The sequence below is a fragment of the Siphateles boraxobius genome, unplaced genomic scaffold (assembly GCF_051911475.1).
Source record: "Siphateles boraxobius isolate OS27281-9 unplaced genomic scaffold, OSU_SipBor_1 29, whole genome shotgun sequence".
Classification (NCBI taxonomy): domain Eukaryota; kingdom Metazoa; phylum Chordata; class Actinopteri; order Cypriniformes; family Leuciscidae; genus Siphateles; species Siphateles boraxobius.
The window spans coordinates 4,486,051-4,505,530 of record NW_027508908.1 but is presented as its reverse complement, the minus strand read 5'-3'; the positions used below and the strand labels follow the sequence as shown (position 1 = coordinate 4,505,530).

Genomic DNA, 19,480 nt, shown 5'->3' with positions numbered 1-19,480 from the left:
TCAGTTGCCCCCCCGGTTTTATTTTTCCGCCAGTGTTTGGGTAAACCGAGCGGACTACCCTTGGACAAACACTGGGACTCAGCGGCCCCAGGGGCCCGCAGAAATGCGTTTAACCCCAGTGAGCCTTCTAAAAGTGACTGCGACTCATGGTCGCCTTGCGCCTGCAAGTCAGTGAAATCATCACTCTTCATGTTGAGCAGATTTGCTCCTGAAACTCAGTGAAGTTCATCGCACTCTGGTGTTGAGCAGCAATGCTCCTGTAGCTCAGTGAGTCCATCACAGGTAGCTCAGTGAATTCATCACACGCAGTGCTGAGCAGAAATGCTCCTGGTGCTCAGTGAAGTTCCTCGCACTCAAGTGTTGAGCAGAAATGCTCCTGAAGCTCAGTGAGTTTATCACACTCAGGTGTTGAGCAGTAATGCTCCTGAAGCTCAGTGAACTTGTCACACTCAAGTGCTGAGCAGAAATGCTCCTGTCGCTCAGTGAGGTTCTTCGTACTCAAGTGTTGAGCAGAAATGCTCCTGAAGCTCGGTGAGTTTATCACACTCAGGTGTTGAGCAGGAATGCTCCTGAAGCTCAGTGAACTTGTCACACCCAAGTGCTGAGCAGAAAATGCTCCTGAAGCCCAGTGATCTTCACATGTTGTGTTGAGCAATGCTCCTGTCTTTTGCGCCCGTCACTTGCACCTACGTGCCAAGTCAGGAGAGGAACAGGTCTTCATAGTTGCCCCTCATTGGCCCAACTAGACCTGGTTCCCTTCAACAGCCTTCCTGACTTCCCCTGGATTCGGGGACGGGGCACGATGGCACACGCGTTCTTCCCCCGGAGATTCCGGGCGGTCTTACATCCGAACGCGGAGGTTCAGGTGGCTATCACAAGAACATGTGTTAGTTACCATCACTTCTGCGAGCACCCCCTAGAATTGGGTAGCGTGCTTACGCCTTTAGAAGTGGAACCTAGTCGTTGAGTGCGTCTTCTCCCCTGAGGAGATCCTGAAAGCTTTCGATCACTTCAGTGCTCTCTTTCCTGCAAAATGGGTTGCAGTAGGCTGTTTTCCTAAATCACCCTCAAAATGATGTTGCCTCGGTGTTTAAACGACGCTCATCGTGTTGCAGAAGTATGCAGAAGCACGTTCTGATCGTCAGGTTCCTGAGGAGCAAGGTCTTGTAAATCCTTGTGTCCCTCTTTATCCTCTTGGGCCTTGTCCCTGGTGCGACTGCACTGCAGAGACCGCCCCTGAGCCACTGCGGGTAGTGAGTTAAAAATTCTGTTATATCAGTTCTCCTGCTCGCGTGGTCTCTACTAGAGGGTAGGGACTTGCTCGCTTTCGGTCAACGTATTGTGCCTGGAGTCTGGGCCGGCTAACTCTCACAAGCTGAGACCCCGGCTCTGATTGTGCCCAAGGTTCCTACCTCTCCCGTAATAGGAGCAGGTGGTGAGCCTGCAAGCGCTGCCCTGGAGGAGGCAGATCCAGCCCTGGCTTCTCTGTCCGATTCGCTTGGACGTGTACAGAATGCAAGTCATAGACCTCAGACCAGCTCTTCAAATATCTGTTGGAATTCAGCAGAGAGGGAAGGCTGTTTCCATGCAAAGTTGCACTTAGTGCTTGCCTTCATTTCGGCAAAGATCCGAGATGCAACATGTCCACTTAGGTGTTGAGCTCCTCTATGATGAGTGTAAAGTGCTCCGCCTGGGCGTTGACGATATACTTTGCTAAACAGATTCTAGAGTTGGGGGCTGGACGACACCTAGTTGAACCGCTGCTTCCCGTGGGCTCCCTTCTCATGAAGCCAGTTTCACCGTGAGCCCGGTTCAAGTGTCGGCTTGCTGCGCCATTCCCCTCCTATGGACTGGATACGTGCGCCTTTCTACTCCAGTTGAGTTCCCTTAAAATTGAACCCTGTTGAGTTCCTCCACACCCCTCCGACGTCGGACGTGCGGAACGTCTGGTGTTAGGCCTACCACTCGTAAGCAGTGTGGAACCTGTGTTAGGCTGGGTCCATATGTTGCGGTCCCTTCGGTGACCCCATATGTGTATTCTTCCACGATACGGCTCCCTGCGGTGAGCCCGTGTCTTCCCTCGGCAGAGTCTCTCTGCCGTCACTGTCCGGTGTGTCTCCCCCCGTCTTAGGCTGGAGCCACCCCAGTGACATTCCATATGTTAGACTGCCCGGTTTCCGCCCAGTTCATATGTGTATTCTCCACATTTCCTCCCTCGGGTTGGATGTGGCTTCCGCAGCGTCCCTTCCTTCCAACGTACGGGGAACGCTTTCCCAGTGGTCCTGTAGGAACAGCAGTGACTTCCCTGGCCTAAGCCCTGTCCTTCCCCGCCTTAAGTTTGCGGGGGCATCAGGAGGCTTTGGTTTAGGCACTGGAAGGTGGCAGCGTTAGTGGCGTGTTCAATGGTTGATCCCATTTCAGTCGCGTCGACTACGTCCGACGTTATCGACTGAAAGGGAACGTCCTGGTTGCGTATGCAACCCACCGTTCCCTGAAGGAGGGAACGGAGGACGTAGTCCCCTTGCCACTACCGCTGGACCACCGCTGACCCCGGGTTACTCTCGGCTCCTCAGCGAAAAGCAACTAGTGCGTGCATCCACTTCCGTATTTATACCCGCGCCGCGGGGGCGGAGTGTGTGATGCGAATCACGCACGCCAATTACATTGGCTCGTTCAATAGTACTCGAAGATGATAGGCTCCCTAGCGTGATCCCATTTCAGTCGCGTCGACTACGTCCTCCGTTCCCTCCTTCAGGGAACGGTGGGTTGCATACGCAACCAGGACGTTCTCTCGATCGGACTACATAAGGGATAAACCACCCCTTTCAATCCGATCGAAATGTCATTCGGATCGAGCTCAATCGGATCGATTAAGGTGTTTACATGAGGGTTTTTTAGTCCAATCGAGCCGTCAATCCGATTATAAGTGTCCATGTGTCAATCATGGTGTCAACTCAACGTGGTCCGGAGAGGGTGTGTGAAACGGGTAAAGAAATGAATGAACCATAGCAAGACTCATGTTTATGTTCTACTGTTCTATGGTTATTATGTTATTATGTTTTATAATTTATTTTATGTAGCCTACATTTTGTTCAAAATGTTTTCAATACCCTTTTGCACATTTTATTTATGTTCAGTAGCTCTTTCTAGCTCAAGCAAATCCACGATTAAATTATTTTTATAAGTTCGTCTGTTGACTGTATATATATATATATATATATATATATATATATGTGTGTGTGTATAGCACCCCTTCAATATAGTTGTTGTTACCTCAGGGGAGGAGGGGAGTCAGCAAAAAAAAAAAAAAAAAAAATTTAATAATAGAGTACCGGCACCTCTTTTGGGCCACTTAAAGCACTGCGAGTTGTCATGTAAACGGAATCGAGTTTTTGTTTCCACAGTTTACTAGGAAGTTACTAGTTGTTTGTTACCCTAGTACCTGATGATGTTCCAATCCTGTTTCTAATTCAGTAAGTTTTCTTGAGTTTCTTCCGTTGATTGTCGGTTATTGTCTCTATAGCCTGTGCAGACAAGGCTTTGAGCAGGCTTTAGCTATATTTCCATTGAAAATAGTTGGCAAATCTGTTGCAACAGTTCATCAGCACTAGAGAGCAATGATGTTTTTATGATAGCGGAGCCAACTCATAATAATAGTCACTGCTTTTTTTTTTTTTTACTTAAAGGGACAGTTCACCTAAAAATGCCATGTCATAATTTACTCATCATCACATCAATCCAAACTTGTATGATTTTTTCCCTTAGTGAAAAAAAAAGAAAGAAAATATTTTGAAAAATATCCCAGTGTTTCTTGTTGTCCATACATTGTAAGTCAATGGGGTCCAATATCTTCTTTTGTGATCCGCAGAAGAAAGTTCTACGGCTTTGGAATGAGACAAGGGAAGAGTAACATTGATGCTGTATTAGTAATCTGAGTATTAGTGTTGTCAAAAATATCGATATTTCGATAAATATCGATACTGAAATATCGGAACGGTACCAATACTAATTTCCCGAAGTATCGATACACCGATACTAGCCGAGGGGTCACTTTCACTTCTCGCCAAAGGCGCGTTGACAAACACGACACGTGACGCACTCGTCTCATTCGCTCTGGTTAAATAGCAAAAGTGAATGGGAAGATGGCGAGTGCGGCGCCGCGACCGGCTTTGGTTGATTGATAAAGAACACCGCGAGCGGGCATGCCGGAGAATAGCGCGGACACGCGTAAAAAACACACCGCGAGCGGGCATGCCGGAGAATAGCGCTGACACGTGTAAAAAAACACACCGCGAGCGGGCATGTCGGAGAATAGTGTGGACAGGGCACGCGCTACACACCGCGAGCGGGCATGTCGGAGAATAGCGCGGAGACGCGCTTCACACTCCAATTTGATACTGTTAAGTGCTTTGACACAATCTGTATTGTTAAAAGCAATATATAAATAAAGTTGACTTGACTTCATGCCAATCCATTGAGCATTGTTTCCGCGTGTGATGCACGCACGTTTGCATTTAAATCTGTTCATCAAATTACGTTAATGTAGGCTATTAACCAGCATTTATGACCGATGAACAATGCATTTGTTACAGTATATTTTAATCTTTGATTTACGTTAATATATTAACCAGCATTTTTGACCGATGAACAATGCATTTGTTACAGTATATTTTAATCTTTGATTTACGTTAACGTATAAACCAGCATTTATGACCGATGAACAATGCATTTGTAACAGTATATTTTAATCTTTGATAACAGTAGGTAATAAAAAAACAACGGCTCATGTTAGCTCTTGTCCAATGAATAATAATATTAACAGATAGAACTCAGGACATTTTTTTCATGTAAAATATACCTCATTGTCATGTTCTAGACTTGTTATATTTAGCTTTAAATAAAAAAAGACCCCCTTAATATTGTGGCAGTTTTTTTCTCTGTGGTATCGTAAATGGTATCGAATATCGATATTTTTCAAGGTATCGTATCGAAGTTAGAAATTCTAGTATCGTGACAACACTACTGAGTATATTATTTGCACTGCTCATAGCTGCCAGCTTGGTCCTCTTACTCTCACTTTCTGGCGCTTGTCCTTGGCTTAAAAATCCAAGGACTAAAGTTCCACAACAAATCTCACACATACAGAGGCACAAATAAACAGCACTCACAATCTCCTGTGGCTCTGGAGGTCACTGAGTGAAAACAGAGAATACTGAACTCAGCAACCAACAGACTGCAAGGAAAGCTGTATATACAGACTCAGGTATTTTACTAATGCCAAGGTACAACACACATAAATAGGCTATAACATACATATACTGTATGAGTGCAGAAGGCTATGTGTTTCTACTCAGTGAATGATTGAGAAAGAGCTGTTTGTGTGTACTGTTGTTACCCTGGCTAGGGAATCACCTGGAGGAACAGCGTGATGGGAAAAGGAGAGGGAGATGTTGCATTGTCTGATGGCAGGAGGAAGAATCAATCCTCAGCAGCGCTTGGGAAAACATTGTAGTGGAAAGAACCAATGGCTAAAGATGCTCAAAGGCAATGCATTGTGGGTACGATTTGCAAAATTGTTTGCAAAAGCAGTGGCCACTGCTTTCAAGGAAACAAGGTGGAGTCCTATAACAGGCCTTGATTAGTTATTGATCAACTGTTTTTTTTTATTATTATTTTTCCCTAATATTATGGTTGATTGATTTTTATATATTATTTATGCTGTAATGAGCCACTTTCTATTCATCAAAGAATCCTGAAAAAATTGTGCTTTCTATTTTTGCTAAATAAGTAATTATTACCAAAACTCAATTTCTTTTTCCGTGTTCCGTGTCAAAAACTGTATAAGGAGGGAAAATATTTAATCTTCCCACATAACTTGTCAAGTGTGCTCTATCTCACTTTAGGGTGACAGCATAGTAAACGTATAGTCTAAGGATAATTCAAAGACACAAGCTGTGAGGAGATAAAAACACAGGGTCGCTCCTTTATGTACATTCAAAAAGGAAACAGCAATCGACTTCCTCAACATAAAACCTGTGAATATGTCATTAGCAGATATAAACATCTTTCATGTAAATTAAGCTCCAGGTACACGCTTGTTGCTTTCCCAGTTTTGAATATTCACTTTTTTTTCTTCTTCATGTTCTTTTTTTCAAAGTGACAAAGAGTGTCTTAGAGTTTTTAAGCAGACATTTCATATTGCCAGACAGCGAGTTTGTCTTCATTAGCATCTAGTTAACAGATGACAGCATATGCAAATCACAACATAAACATCAGCGACGTAAAATGTAAACAATCCGATTTAACCAAGACACCCTTGTAATTGTTTTGACAGAAAACTGAAAAGAAATTAGTGGTGGTGCATGAGAATAAACTGATTGATTGTGGTTGATGGAAAATGGCTGATTGCTCTCAGAAACATAAAATCAAAAAATAAATAATAATAATAAAAAAATTTAATATATATATAAACATTTTTTGGGAGATATAAAACCCTGGTAGATATAAAATAAATGAGAATATATATATATATATATATATATATATATATATATATATATATATATATATATATATATATATATATATATATACACAGCATCTTAACAATTTCAGATTTCAGTATTGGCTTAATCCAATTAGCACAATTACATAAAAGCATGCATTATCAAATCTTCATTAATCTGAATATTGTTGTGCATATAAACACAATCAAAGAGCTGTGCTAATTGCAACTCTCATTTTAAACCTGAAATCCCTCATGACCTGAGCTAACATCCACATACCCGCTCTGAAACCCGGCCCTCGGCCCAAAATCACAGCCCAAGATGAAAATACAGGGCTGGCCAAATCATTAGCTAATGCCTTTGTGTATGGCAGTGTGACTCACAAGTTGTGATGAATTATGAAGAGCGCCATCGTAACAGATTAATTACGTCCAGCAAAGTCTGAATGAATTTTCCAGGGCAGGCACTTTGAGATGCCAAAGAGAGATGTCAATATCTCATAAAGGGCCTGCTAAACAAAATATACGAGTTTCATGCAATTTTCACTCAGAAATTGATAGTACATTTCACAAAGAAATAAAAAGAAACATTGAAATAAACATGACATTTTGAAGTGGAAAGACTGAAATAGTATTTCCGTGCTTCAATAATCTTATTTTTTTTACTTACAACTTCGATTTTTAAATTTTTTTAATCAGTTTCATTTTTCAGTAAAACTATCCAAGCATCCTATGAACAAGAAAAAAATTAATATAGAAGTTTTTTTTTTTTTATATATATATATATATATTTGCTAACAAGAAGAGAAAAATAAACATAGATATACACTACGGTTTAAAATTTTTGGATCAGTGTTTTTTTTTGTTTTTTTTTTCTTGAAAGAAATACTTTATCCAGCAAGGATGCATTAAATTGATCAAAAGTGACATTCATAATGTTACACGAGTTTTCGATTTCAAACAAATGCTGTTCTTTTGAAAATTTCATTCGTCAAATGCATCAGGGTGTCCACAAAAATATTACCATTATCAATGTTGAAAACAGCACAACTGTTTTCCACATTGATAATAATCAGAAATGATTCTTGAGCATCAAATCAGCATATGATTTCTGAAGGATCATGTGACACTTGAGTAATGATGCTGAAAATTCCGCTTTGCATCACAGTTATAAATTACATTTTAGAGTATACTTAAAAATAAACCTGTTATTTTAATAGGAATTAATATTTCACAATATTACAGTTTTTATTGTATTTTTGATCAAATAAAATGCAGCCTTGGTAAAGAGACTTCTTTCAAAAACATTAAAAAAAATCTTATTCTCTGAAAATAAGTCACATTATCTTTTTCGTTTACTTCTGTCGAGATACTTTTACTGAAACGAAAAAGCAGAAATTAGTATATAAATATGTAAATAAATATTTATTTCTATTTTTACCCTTATCAATGTTTCTTTTTCTTTGTGTGTTTTATGTTTTTTTTCCAACTGCTATTTTTTTGGCCTTTTCAATTGTTTGACTAAAATGTCATATCTCCCAGAAAAGAAAGTCTTTTTTATTTTATTAAACTCTAAACAGCTCCTAATTTCCTGATAGAAGCTGAAAATGAATAGTACATCAGTGTTACTTTACCTTTGCGATTTGTTTCCCAAGAGCATTATAACCTTGTTACACTTCCATTTCGTCTTCCAAAAGAGCCCAATAACTTTTTTCCCATGATACCTTTTCAACAAAGCCCCATGTTGCTTTCAGCTCTATAATTAAATAACAAATGGCACAATTTTAGTGACATTATTGGAAACATTATGTAGAAATCCGGGACTAGTTCCGGAAGATAAATCCTAACCATGAGCATAAAATGTTCATTCCCAAAAGTGCAGTCAGCTTCCCTTGAGTCTTGGCGGAATACTGATTTTCCCTTCGCACGTCACCCTGCGTTCTGTTGCAGGACACTATGCATAAATCAATATCCCACTCAGACATGAGAATAGTTTTAAACAAGGGCCTTGATGAGCAATTTTGAGCGCAAAGCACTGCCTCTTCTTACGGATGACATGCTGGAACATGCTGACGCTCTTTACATGGATTGACAAGAGAGAGAGACACTTGACACAGACAGATGCTTCTTGAGGAAGTCCAGAAAACCACTTTTCTGTTTCCACTTATCCTCCTCCCTGTTTCTCTAGCAGTGCTTTTTTCTTCATCTAGTTAAAAAATATCACACATTATTATCTTTTAGTGAATTATGAACATCATAAAACCACTATAAGCAAGTCAATTATATAGTTCAAGAAGGTTAAAAAAGAGCTTTACTGCCAAAAAAAGATGTTATTAGTCAGTGTTTTTTTCTTGTCTTAAAAGTGCTGTTTGTCATTCATTCATTCGTTGACTGTACTAAATAATAAAAATAATATTTTTACAGAGATTTAGGAAACATGCTAAGTTTCTCTGAAAAGCAATGCTAGAGCCATTCTACTTTGAAATGAAGCAATGGAAGCCAGCAAACAATTGCAGATTCTATTAGATCTAAAAAGCCTGAGAATCCATCTAAAAAGCTCTATGACCAGAGGCATATTTAAATTGTGAATAAATCAACAAACAAGTGTTGTTGCCTTCTATTGTCAATCGCGCTCGTTCCTGTTGTGTCCTCAATCAACCTTTACAACTCTTAAATTTACTTCTAGGATATTAAGTCTTGTTATCTGAAAAAAAAATCATCAAAATTATAAGTTTAAGCTGAAAATAAGAAGATACAAATATGCCAGTGGGGTAAGAAAAATAAACATAATTTAAAAGGAAAACAAGATTATTTTTCATACCTCACTGAAAGCTGTTTCTTGTTCTCTTACGAGAGTATCTCTCGTACTGCGTAATATCTTACGCTATGGGGAAAACCTCTTTTCCACGAGATATTGAAGCCAAAAGTTATCCTTTAATTTTGATTAATGTAAAACGCTGTGCGGCAGCGTGCAGACATAGGCAAGACGGCTCGCGCGCCTATTGGCTGCCCTGCGGCAACAGCAGCAAGCCTATCGAGAGAGGCCCTGCGTGACATGACATCCAATGGGGGTGCTTCGCGCCCATTTCGTCGCGTCCCGCCAGAATAGGCGTGGCCTTGGCCTATAAATACGCTCGACAGGCTGATACAAACTGATTTTCAACTCTTCAGCTAAGCACTACTGCATCGCTGGATCCGGAGTGAGAAGCCGCGCCGTCTGATTGTAAGCCTTCTGCGGGACGAGCCTTCGAGCCTGAAGTCGCTGGCCTGCACCTCGCCGCCTTCAGCCACCGTACCTGCTACGCTTTCCGGCGTTCATATCCTTTTCACTGCTGAGTGTGTTTTCGCCGCTGCGACTCACACTCTCTCTCTGTTTCTATCTGTTCTAAAAGAGCAAGCGTCTTTTTAAAGATGCAAAGATCCTGCGGCTCGTGCCGAGCCACACTCAGCGACGGGGACCGTCATGTCATCTGCGTTTCCTGCCTGGGTGAGGATCATGCGGCTCTCGCTCTCGTCGAGGGCGGATGCCCTCATTGCGAGCTAATGCCTATGGTGACTCTGAGGACTCGCCTGGCATCCTTCTCAGAGCCTGCACTTCAACCCGCTGCGACGCCGGGCCGTAAAAAGTGCCGCGCTCAGCGCGTTCCCGAGCCCTCTCCTGCCCGCCTAAGCTCGCCGGTTCGCCCGCTAGCTTCGCCGTCATCGCTCGAGTCACTCACCGATGGACAGCGGCCGGCGTCTGCCACCGCTTCCGCCATTGAGATCGACGAAACAGCCGAGGCTTGTTCTATCCTGGCGTCGGACAGCGAAGATTGGGCGAGCTCTGTGGACCTCCCCTCCGCTGTTCGCGAGCCTTCCGGGAAAAGAGCGGGCATTGAGTCTGAGTTGATGTGTCTGCTCTCTCAAGCCGTCGACAACCTCGGCCTCGACTGGGAGGCACCCGCGCAACCCCCGCGCAACCGACTGGATGGATGTTTCCTCAAGAAGGACCACGCCCCATCACAGTCCAGACCCGCGCCTTTTCTTCCTGAGCTTCACGAAGAAGTCGCAAGGTCTTGGAACGCCCCCTTCTCGGCCAGAATGCGTACATCTGTCTCTGCTGCATTCTCCACTGTGGACGGTGCGAAAGACAGAGGGTACCTTTCTCTTCCTCCTGTGGAAGCAGCGGTAGCATCACATCTCTGCCCGCCCTCTGCTGGAAGGCGAGCACAGACGGTGTTGCCATCTAAAGCCTGCCGAGTGACGTCAGCCATGCACGGTCGCGCTTACACCGCCGCCGGGCAAGCTGTGTCGGCGCTACACACAATGGCCATCCTGCAGATCTTCCAGGCCGACCTTCTCCGAAAAATGGACGAGGAAGGCGTGGGATCGATCAGCGTTGCGGATTTAAGGAGCGCTACAGACCTGGCTCTTCGCGCCGCTAAATCTGCTGCACAGGCCGTTGGGCGGAACATGGCCTCTCTAACCGTGGCTGAGAGACACCTATGGCTAACGCTGTCTGAAATGACGAATTCGGAGCGCTCTGTGTTTCTCGACGCGCCCATTTCGCCAGTGGGCCTCTTCGGATCTGCCGTCAAAGATTTCGCGGACAGATTCCAGGAGGTTCAGAAGACATTGCAGGCTATGAAGCACTTCCTCCCGAAGCGCTCTAGCTCCGCAGTAGGTCGCTCGAAACAGCCGTTTGCCCGTAGCTCACAGCCACAGCCTGCACCACCCGCCGCCGCTTCTCAGCGCCGCCAGGCCCGAGAACAGAGACCGCGCTCTCGCTCTGCTGGACGCCGCCCCCCTCAGCGCGGGCCCCGGCCGAGGATTGAGATCAAGCCCGAGGTCTCAAAGCCTTCCTAGCCATCCTAGGAAAGCGACGGTGTTCAAATCTCGCTGCGGCCGGATTTTCACCGAAACATTTCGCTCGTCCAGTTCCATGCGATGTGACTGTTCCAGTGTATTTAGCAGTCAACAAGTCGGTTCATTTGCCCGCTTGCCTGCACACAACAGCCGTTTTTACGGCTACCCAGATAAATCCAATAAAGAGTGTATTTTCTGGTGTCCCGGCCATAGCCGATGGTGTTATGAGTGTTGTAAGAATGCCCACGTCACAGTGCCCATTCCCACACACAGACACAGGTGTTTATAAAACAACCTTTATCTCAGGCTCAGAGCGAAGGGGGTGTATACAGCAGATATTTTCTGGTACCGAAAAAAGACGGGGGTCTCAGACCCATTCTAGATCTGCGACAATTGAACAAATCGCTTCTGAAACGCAAGTTCAAAATGCTGACAACCAGCAAAATCCCCGATCACGTGCGCCAGGGAGACTGGTTCATGTCAATAGATCTGAAAGACGCCTATTTCCAAATACAGATTGCGTCACGTCAAAGGCGATTCTTGAGATTCGCCTTCGAGGGCCAGGCATATCAATACACAGTCCTACCGTTCGGCCTGTCTCCAGCACCCCGTATATTCACGAAGTGCATGGACGCGGCTCTCGCACCCCTGAGACTTCAGGGCATGCGAATTTTGAACTACTTGGATGACTGGTTGATTCTAGCTCGATCACGATCAGAGCTCATAGAACACAAGACCGCATTACTCGAGCATCTCGAGAATTTGGGTCTCGCAGTCAATTGGGCGAAGAGTTCGCTGTCTCCCAGCCAGAAAATCTCCTTTCTGGGAACAGTGATGGACTCGCTGTCTATGACAGCACGTCTGTCGCCGGAGCGAGGACTGAACATTCAGCGCGCTGTGAAATCCTTCCGCCGCGGCTCCATAGTCCCGCTCAAACGGTTTCAGAAAATGCTGGGCCTCATGGCCTCAGCATCTTCAGTACTTCAGCTGGGCCTGCTTCGCATGCGCCCACTGCAGTTATGGCTGAAAGCACGAGTTCCGCCCGGGGCTTGGGCCGCTGGTCTGTTTCGCCTCAGGGTCGACAGGAAATGCGTCTCGGCTCTGAAACCTTGGAAAAAAGCAGACTGGTACCAGTCAGGCGTGAGTCTGGGGACTCCCTCGAGTGTGATGGTGGTGTCCACGGACGCCTCCACCTCGGGATGGGGAGCGCTGCTCGAGGGCAGACCGTTCTTTGGCCAGTGGTCAGAACGGGAGAAGCTCCTACACAAAAACTGTCTAGAAATGCTGGCAGTAGACAACGCGCTAAGGCGCTTTTGTCCCCAGATAAAAGGCCGCCACGTCTTAGTCCGGTCGGACAACATGTCAGTGGTGGCGTACATAAATCACCAGGGCGGCGTCAGGTCCCAAAGCCTTTACAGGCTGACGAAACGCCTCCAGGACTGGGCTCAGCACAACCTGCTTTCACTGAAAGCAGCGCATGTGCCTGGTCACCTGAATCTGGGACCAGACAGAATGTCCAGAAACAATGTCCCAGCAGGGGAATGTTCGCTGCACCCGCAGACGATCCAACTGCTGTGGGAGATATTCGGCAGAGCGCAGGTGGACCTGTTCGCGTCCCAGGAAAACGCTCACTGTCCGAACTTTTTCTCCAAGAGCAGGGACGCGCTGGCCCACGTATGGCCCCGACGCCCCCTCTATGCTTTCCCCCCCGTCTCGCTCCTGCCTCAAGTGCTGGAACGAATCAGGGAAAATGGATGCCCAGTGCTGCTCGTGGCTCCGCTATGGATGAACCAAACCTGGTTCCCAGTCCTGATGCAGCTGACCAGCACTGCCCCGTGGCCGATACCGGTGAGGAGAGACCTCCTCTCTCAGGCAAAGGGCTCGATTTGGCATCCTCGCCCGGAGTTATGGTCCCTACATGTGTAGGCCATCAACGGGTACCCGCTAACCTCCAGGAGGGAGTGTTAAACACGATCACGCAGGCTAGGGCCCCGTCTACTAGACGGCTCTACTCCTCGAAATGGTCAGTGTTCTCTACCTGGTGTCAAGCTCAGGGCTTTTCACCCGTATACTGCGGGGTTACGGAAGTGTTCTCCTTCCTTCAGGAGCTGCTGGATAAGGGTAGAACCCCGTCCACGCTCAAAGTATACGTGGCGGCCGTAACGGCGTTTGCAAAACCGACGTCTGGCCAGTCACTGGGGAAGAACGACCTCGTCGTGCGGTTCCTCAGGGGAGCTCGGAGGCTGAATCCTTCCAGACCTCCCTCAGTCCCTATGTGGGACCTTTCTACGGTTCTGGAAGCCCTGAAAGGTGCCCCATTCGAGCCAATCCATTTGTCAGACATGAAGCACCTGTCTTTCAAAACGGTATTTCGTGTGGCTCTTGCTTCAATGAAGCGCGTGGGGGACTTGCAAGCGCTTTCAGTAAGCGCGTCCTGTATTGAGTTTGGGCCTAATGACTCAAAAGTCATACTCAAACCAAGGCACGGGTACGTGCCAAAATCCCTCAACACACCGTTCAGGGCCCAGGTTATTTCCCTATGCGCCCTCCCGGTGAACAATGAGGAAGCGGATGCTAATCTCCTTTGCCCCGTCAGGGTGCTGAGAGCTTATGTGTCCCGCTCGTCTGTCTTCAGGCAGACCGAGCAGCTCTTTGTTTTGTTTGGCGGACGCTCCAAGGGACTGGCCGCATCAAAACAGAGCCTATCCAGATGGATAGTCGATGCCATAGCGCTGGCTTACACTTCTAAGGGCCTGCAGTGTCCTTTGGGTGTCAGAGCGCACTCCACGAGAGGCGTGGCCTCTTCGTGGGCGTGGTCTAGTGGGATTTCCTTGCATGATATCTGTATGGCGGCGGGCTGGGCCTCGCCGTCTACATTTATAAGGTTCTATAACCTAGAAGTTCCCGCCTTACAGGCCAAGCTGCTGTCGGTCTAGAATTCAGTACTATCTGTCCCGCTGCGCCGGCGCAGAATGCTGAGTTTTGATTGAGTATCGCTCGCTGATCGATGGAACAGCTCCATGGGTGTTGAATAGCCCGTATTTTTGCCCAGTTCAGGCTGAACGCGTTCACCCTGTCTGCGGGATATACTGTTGACATAACTAGCTCCTATGGGATGCTATTTCGTGGGGAATGATGCTGGTAGCCTCTCTTCTCCGACTCTCTGTGAGTCTACGGTGATTATGCACTATATGAGCCCCGGGCTACTGCCCTTGGGACTTTGGTGTCGGATCCCAGTACGCACGGTGTCTTACATTGTGTTCCCCATAGCGTAAGATATTACGCAGTACGAGAGATACTCTCGTAAGAGAACGTACTCGTTACTAACGTAACCTCGGTTCTCTCTAGAGAGGGAACGAGTACTGCGTATCTTGCCGTGCATACAACAGCGCTGGTTCGCTTCAGCGTTGAAAACCAGTTTGTATCAGCCTGTCGAGCGTATTTATAGGCCAAGGCCACGCCTATTCTGGCGGGACGCGACGAAATGGGCACGAAGCACCCCCATTGGATGTCACGTCACGCAGGGCCTCTCTCGATAGGCTTGCTGCTGTTGCCGCAGGGCAGCCAATAGGCGCGCGAGCCGTCTTGCCTATGTCTGCACGCTGCCGCACAGCGTTTTACATTAATCAAAATTAAAGGATAATTTTTGGCTTCAATATCTCGTGGAAAAGAGGTTTTCCCCATAGCGTAAGATATTACGCAGTACTCGTTCCCTCTCTAGAGAGAACCGAGGTTACGTTAGTAACCGAGTACGTTTTAAACATAAACCCACAAAATATTCATTAATTTTTCATAATACAAGGCTTAATATCTTAAATCATTTTGCTTCTCGAGTAAATGTGTCTTGGCTTGCGAACGTTTAGATATTTGTACTGGAAAACTAGACCTAAAAGTAAGGAAATCATTTGCGTAGTGTTCAAGAAATCTGACCTTCACATCAAAACTTTTAAATGGATCCTAAAACTTTCCATTTACTTCCAGGTTTACAAACAAACAAACACATTTCCAGTGGATCTCAGACTTTAGGACCCCACTACACTGTATGTATTTATATGCAAATGTGATTTCTCGATTAAAATATGATCACATATAATTAAAATAATATTTAAATCAGTAGAGTTTAATACAGCTCCCGTGGTTTGATTGCTTTAATATAGGTAGCTTGATAAGCAGCACATTTTCACAGCAGGGATATAAGATGATGATAATCATTATGGAAATGCAAAAATGCATTGTTTCTCCTTGTGCGTGAGTTTGCATAAGAGACAGAAATGTCTGTATTCGTGTTTGTGTGTGTACATCTCAGCATGTGTGAAGCGCATGTGAACATCGTTGTATTTGACAGGCCGGGGGCCAAAATGAATGATGTGAGTGAAAACTGTGCTTATTCGAGTGATAAATCATTGTTTAGCAAGTTGCCATAAGAGCGAGATAACACTTGACACAATTATTGAAATGGAATGCATGGCCTCTCTCTCTTTCGACTGATGATACCGGACACGATGGCACTTACGTAAAGGTACTTCCACACTATCTGCTACCGAACCTACTCTTGCCCTTGTGTAGTGTTGCCCTACTTAAATAAAGAGCACCATTTTTAGGCAGCACGACTGCAAATGGTGTCACTAACAAGCCGAATAAACAAGATCAACCGCACAAGCTTGCAACACATTTGAAAACTCACAGTTTCTTGTTTTGTGTCGTGTTAGGGCAAACTTTATAATAATCACACACAATAATGCATCCTCTCTCTCTCTCTCTCTCTCTCTCTCTCTCTCTCTCTCTCTCTCTCTCTCTCTCTCTGTCTCTCTCTCTCTCTCTCTCTCTCTCGCTCTCTCTCTCTCTTTCTCTTTCTCTGTCTCTCTCTATTGGTCTCTCGGCTTGCACCTTTTTTTGGCTCTCTGACTGTGGTTGTTATTCCGAAATTCGTTCGAAAGCAAGCTGACACGTCAACAAAAAGTTCTGAGGAAAACAAAAAATAAAAAAAGCTAGAAGAGTGGTTGGAGATCAGGGTTTTTTTTTTTTTTTGACAGACTTAAAACATTCAAGACTGATGAGTTTCAGTGTTGTGGATGTGCACTTGGCTACATAGATACAACTATTATAAAGGACAAAATTTGGTTGTAATGTCTGGAATGATAAAAAAAAACAAAAAATCAACGTCAGAGTCATTTATAATTTCTTGAAAGTCCAACAGTTGTAATGATTATAAATTCCAACTGACGAGATGTCAATAAAATATGAAACACACATTTCACAGAAGTCTGAATAACACTGGTGGAAGTATTTCAAGGACGTACACTTTTGACACCCTTGCTCAGAACCAAAAGTGTATAAACAGAATAAGAATTGTAAAGGTTTAAATCAAGTTGTAAGAGTGTATATGAAAACATATTTTGCAGCATTTTGTTCATACATTGACAAATTAATGTGTATTAATATGAAAAATGCCTAGTTCTGTCATGAAACTCTAGATGGCGCCGGCTGATGTGTCCGTGACGCAAGCTATGGATATTTTCAGTGTTAACTACCTGTCGCAAGCTGATTGGTTCACGTTGGATCTGCAGCCAATGAGCTTGCCCCTCGACATTTAAATGGCTGGATACCATTCACTATAGCATTTTGCGGCACGCTTTCAGAGTTCATCTAAAACCCTCCAACTTCTCCAGCTCCACCTGTATAGATCTGCTATGGGTAATTGATATATATATATATATATATATATATATATATATATATATATATATATATATATATATATATATATATATATATATATATATATATGTTTAATTATTATAAAATATATTTTTAGTTTCCTTTCAGAAGATGGTTGCACTGTTTTTATCGAGTTGCATCAGTTCCTGAGGTTTCCATGAGCACAACCACACATTCCATGTACTTTATTCTTTCAAAACACTCCTTGTGCACTGTGTACCCCAATCAAAGCCTGTTCTCACCACTTCTGTCTGATTACGAATGATAATGTTCTAGGTATCGATGGCTTTGCTCCTCATAGTCCACCTGGGCTCTTGAGACAGACACAGTTATGGCGCTGACCTTCTGTGTTCCTCATTTATGCAGGAAATTACAATTTCCACTCCCACATGTTATCTAGGCGGCAATTTACAAATGCAGTCTGGTGTAAAAAAGTGAGTGATAGACATCAGTATGTATGTGTACAGTACGACTGCTGGTAATATATGACTGGCGAGTGCGTTCTCCTTGAGGACGGGTGTCTGAAGGCCGGGCGAAGATGTGCGCACGCACCCTTTCATTTACAGGAGAACTGCAATCAGCGCAGGTCTCAACCCCATCTCAACTTTCTCATAATGAGATGTTGAAACTCAGCCCTTGGGACTTCACGCAGCCATTTTCTTCTTGTACAGAGATGGACATATTGATAGACATGCATAGACCAATACAAGCACGGCTACAAAAACGAAATAAGCTTATATGATTACGGAAGATGCCAGTGCTGTAAAATGGAAGGATTATTGGTTCTGTTCCACTTACTGATGGGATGAAATTGATGTTTGCTTATGGTGACTGAATTATATGCTGACAATAGTAGTAGCTGTAGCTGCATGAAAGGAGTCAATATTAATATATTTTGGCTGATCAAACTGGACAGTTAACTTGATGCCTTCTCTGTTTTATTGATCAGTGTTATGGAGGAAATATTAATCTTAAAAGTAGTATTTAATTTTACTTTGCATCACATGCAAAACAATGTGAAATATCTAACATATCCACTTAAGTTAAAGTTGAGAACCCAAGTGCTGTTGTTTAATTAGTGGGGGGGGAATATAAACGAAAAACGAGACCAAAAGGCTTGACTTAAAAGTTAAACAAGCCTTACAAGAACCAAAGTACGAAAACTCAGCAAAAAAAGCAGGTTACATAAACAATAGCACAAGAAGCACCAGAAAACAATCAAGAAATAAAACATTCAAATAAAAGGCGTGAATAAGAACAAATACACCCGTTACAAAATCAAATAATGAAATATTTACAGCAACAACAACAACAAAAAACAAAATATCATGCAGGGAAGAAAACACACATATTCACTGTCATTATATCTCTAAAATCTCTTTTTTCTCCTTAACATTCATGAAATTAAATAGAGAGCAAACAGAGACTTTAACTTTTTTTAACTAACCATCTCAAGTGTATTAAATTAAATCCTGAAGGATTTAAATCAGTGTTATTTAAGTGTCATTGATATACTATTATAGATTTTGTAGAATATAATTCAATTTTATTTTTATATTTTCTTTATTTGTTTCCATTTTAATTTTGTTGTGTTTTATGTTTGTCTGTTTATTTATTTATTTATATGTGTATAAATGTGTGTAATATACATATTATTTCAAGTAATGATTTTTTTTTTATTATTATTTTTTTATTCGACAATAATAACCGTCTCAAACTGTGCTTGGAATTTACATTCAATAACAACCACAAATATGATATTTCAGTCTTTTTTTATGAAAAGAACATAGTAATCTCAAAGTTTCAAAATAAGTCTTTATAATGTCTCAAACTGTTACAAAGATTGCATTAAAAAGCCAGAGATATCAATAAGAACACAAACTTTCCTCATGCTAAATCTACAATTAAAAGCCGCATTTCCAATTTTTCAAGACAAAAGTTGGTAACACTATCTCGATGGTCCACTTTAGACATTCACTAACTATAAGTAACTGAACAACTAGCAGTCATTAGAGTATTAGTAGACTGTCGGCTTAATATCTGTAAAGTTTACTTTGATTTAACTGACTATAAGTAACTTTGCAAGTACATGTCAACTTATTCCACTAATGCTAGAGTTTACTAATACTCCAATGCTCATAAGATATATGATTGATGAATTCATTTTTTCAGTGTATTTTTTTTTTGTTAATTAAAAAAGCAGGATCCTGTTTAATATTAGATCTGCATTATCTTCTACAAAACCCTAGTGACATAAAATCATAAAACAGAAGCGATTCACTTTCACTCTGCGAGACACTTTGTCAAGCACAAACATTGACAGAAGAGGCTCCTCTGTCTGTCCAAGATAACATCACAGCCGTCCGTGATTAGTGCCATGTTGGAATAAAATGTTTTCCCTTCTCCAGACTG

The 19,480-nt window shown here is 43.5% G+C and overlaps 1 protein-coding gene across 4 annotated transcripts in view; it reads right to left on the bottom strand.

Annotated features, from left to right (window-relative positions):
* sorcs1 (sortilin-related VPS10 domain containing receptor 1) overlaps positions 1-19,480 on the bottom strand; it is a 240,968-nt gene that overhangs the window by 124,264 nt on the left and 97,224 nt on the right. The window contains exon 2 of one of the 4 annotated variants that reach the window (XM_077246246.1): positions 8,140-8,261. The exons of the other annotated variants lie outside the window; for them this stretch is intronic. The gene's annotated coding sequence lies outside the window, so the exon portion shown is untranslated. The remainder of the gene's footprint in view (positions 1-8,139; positions 8,262-19,480) is intronic. 4 annotated transcript variants of the gene reach the window in all.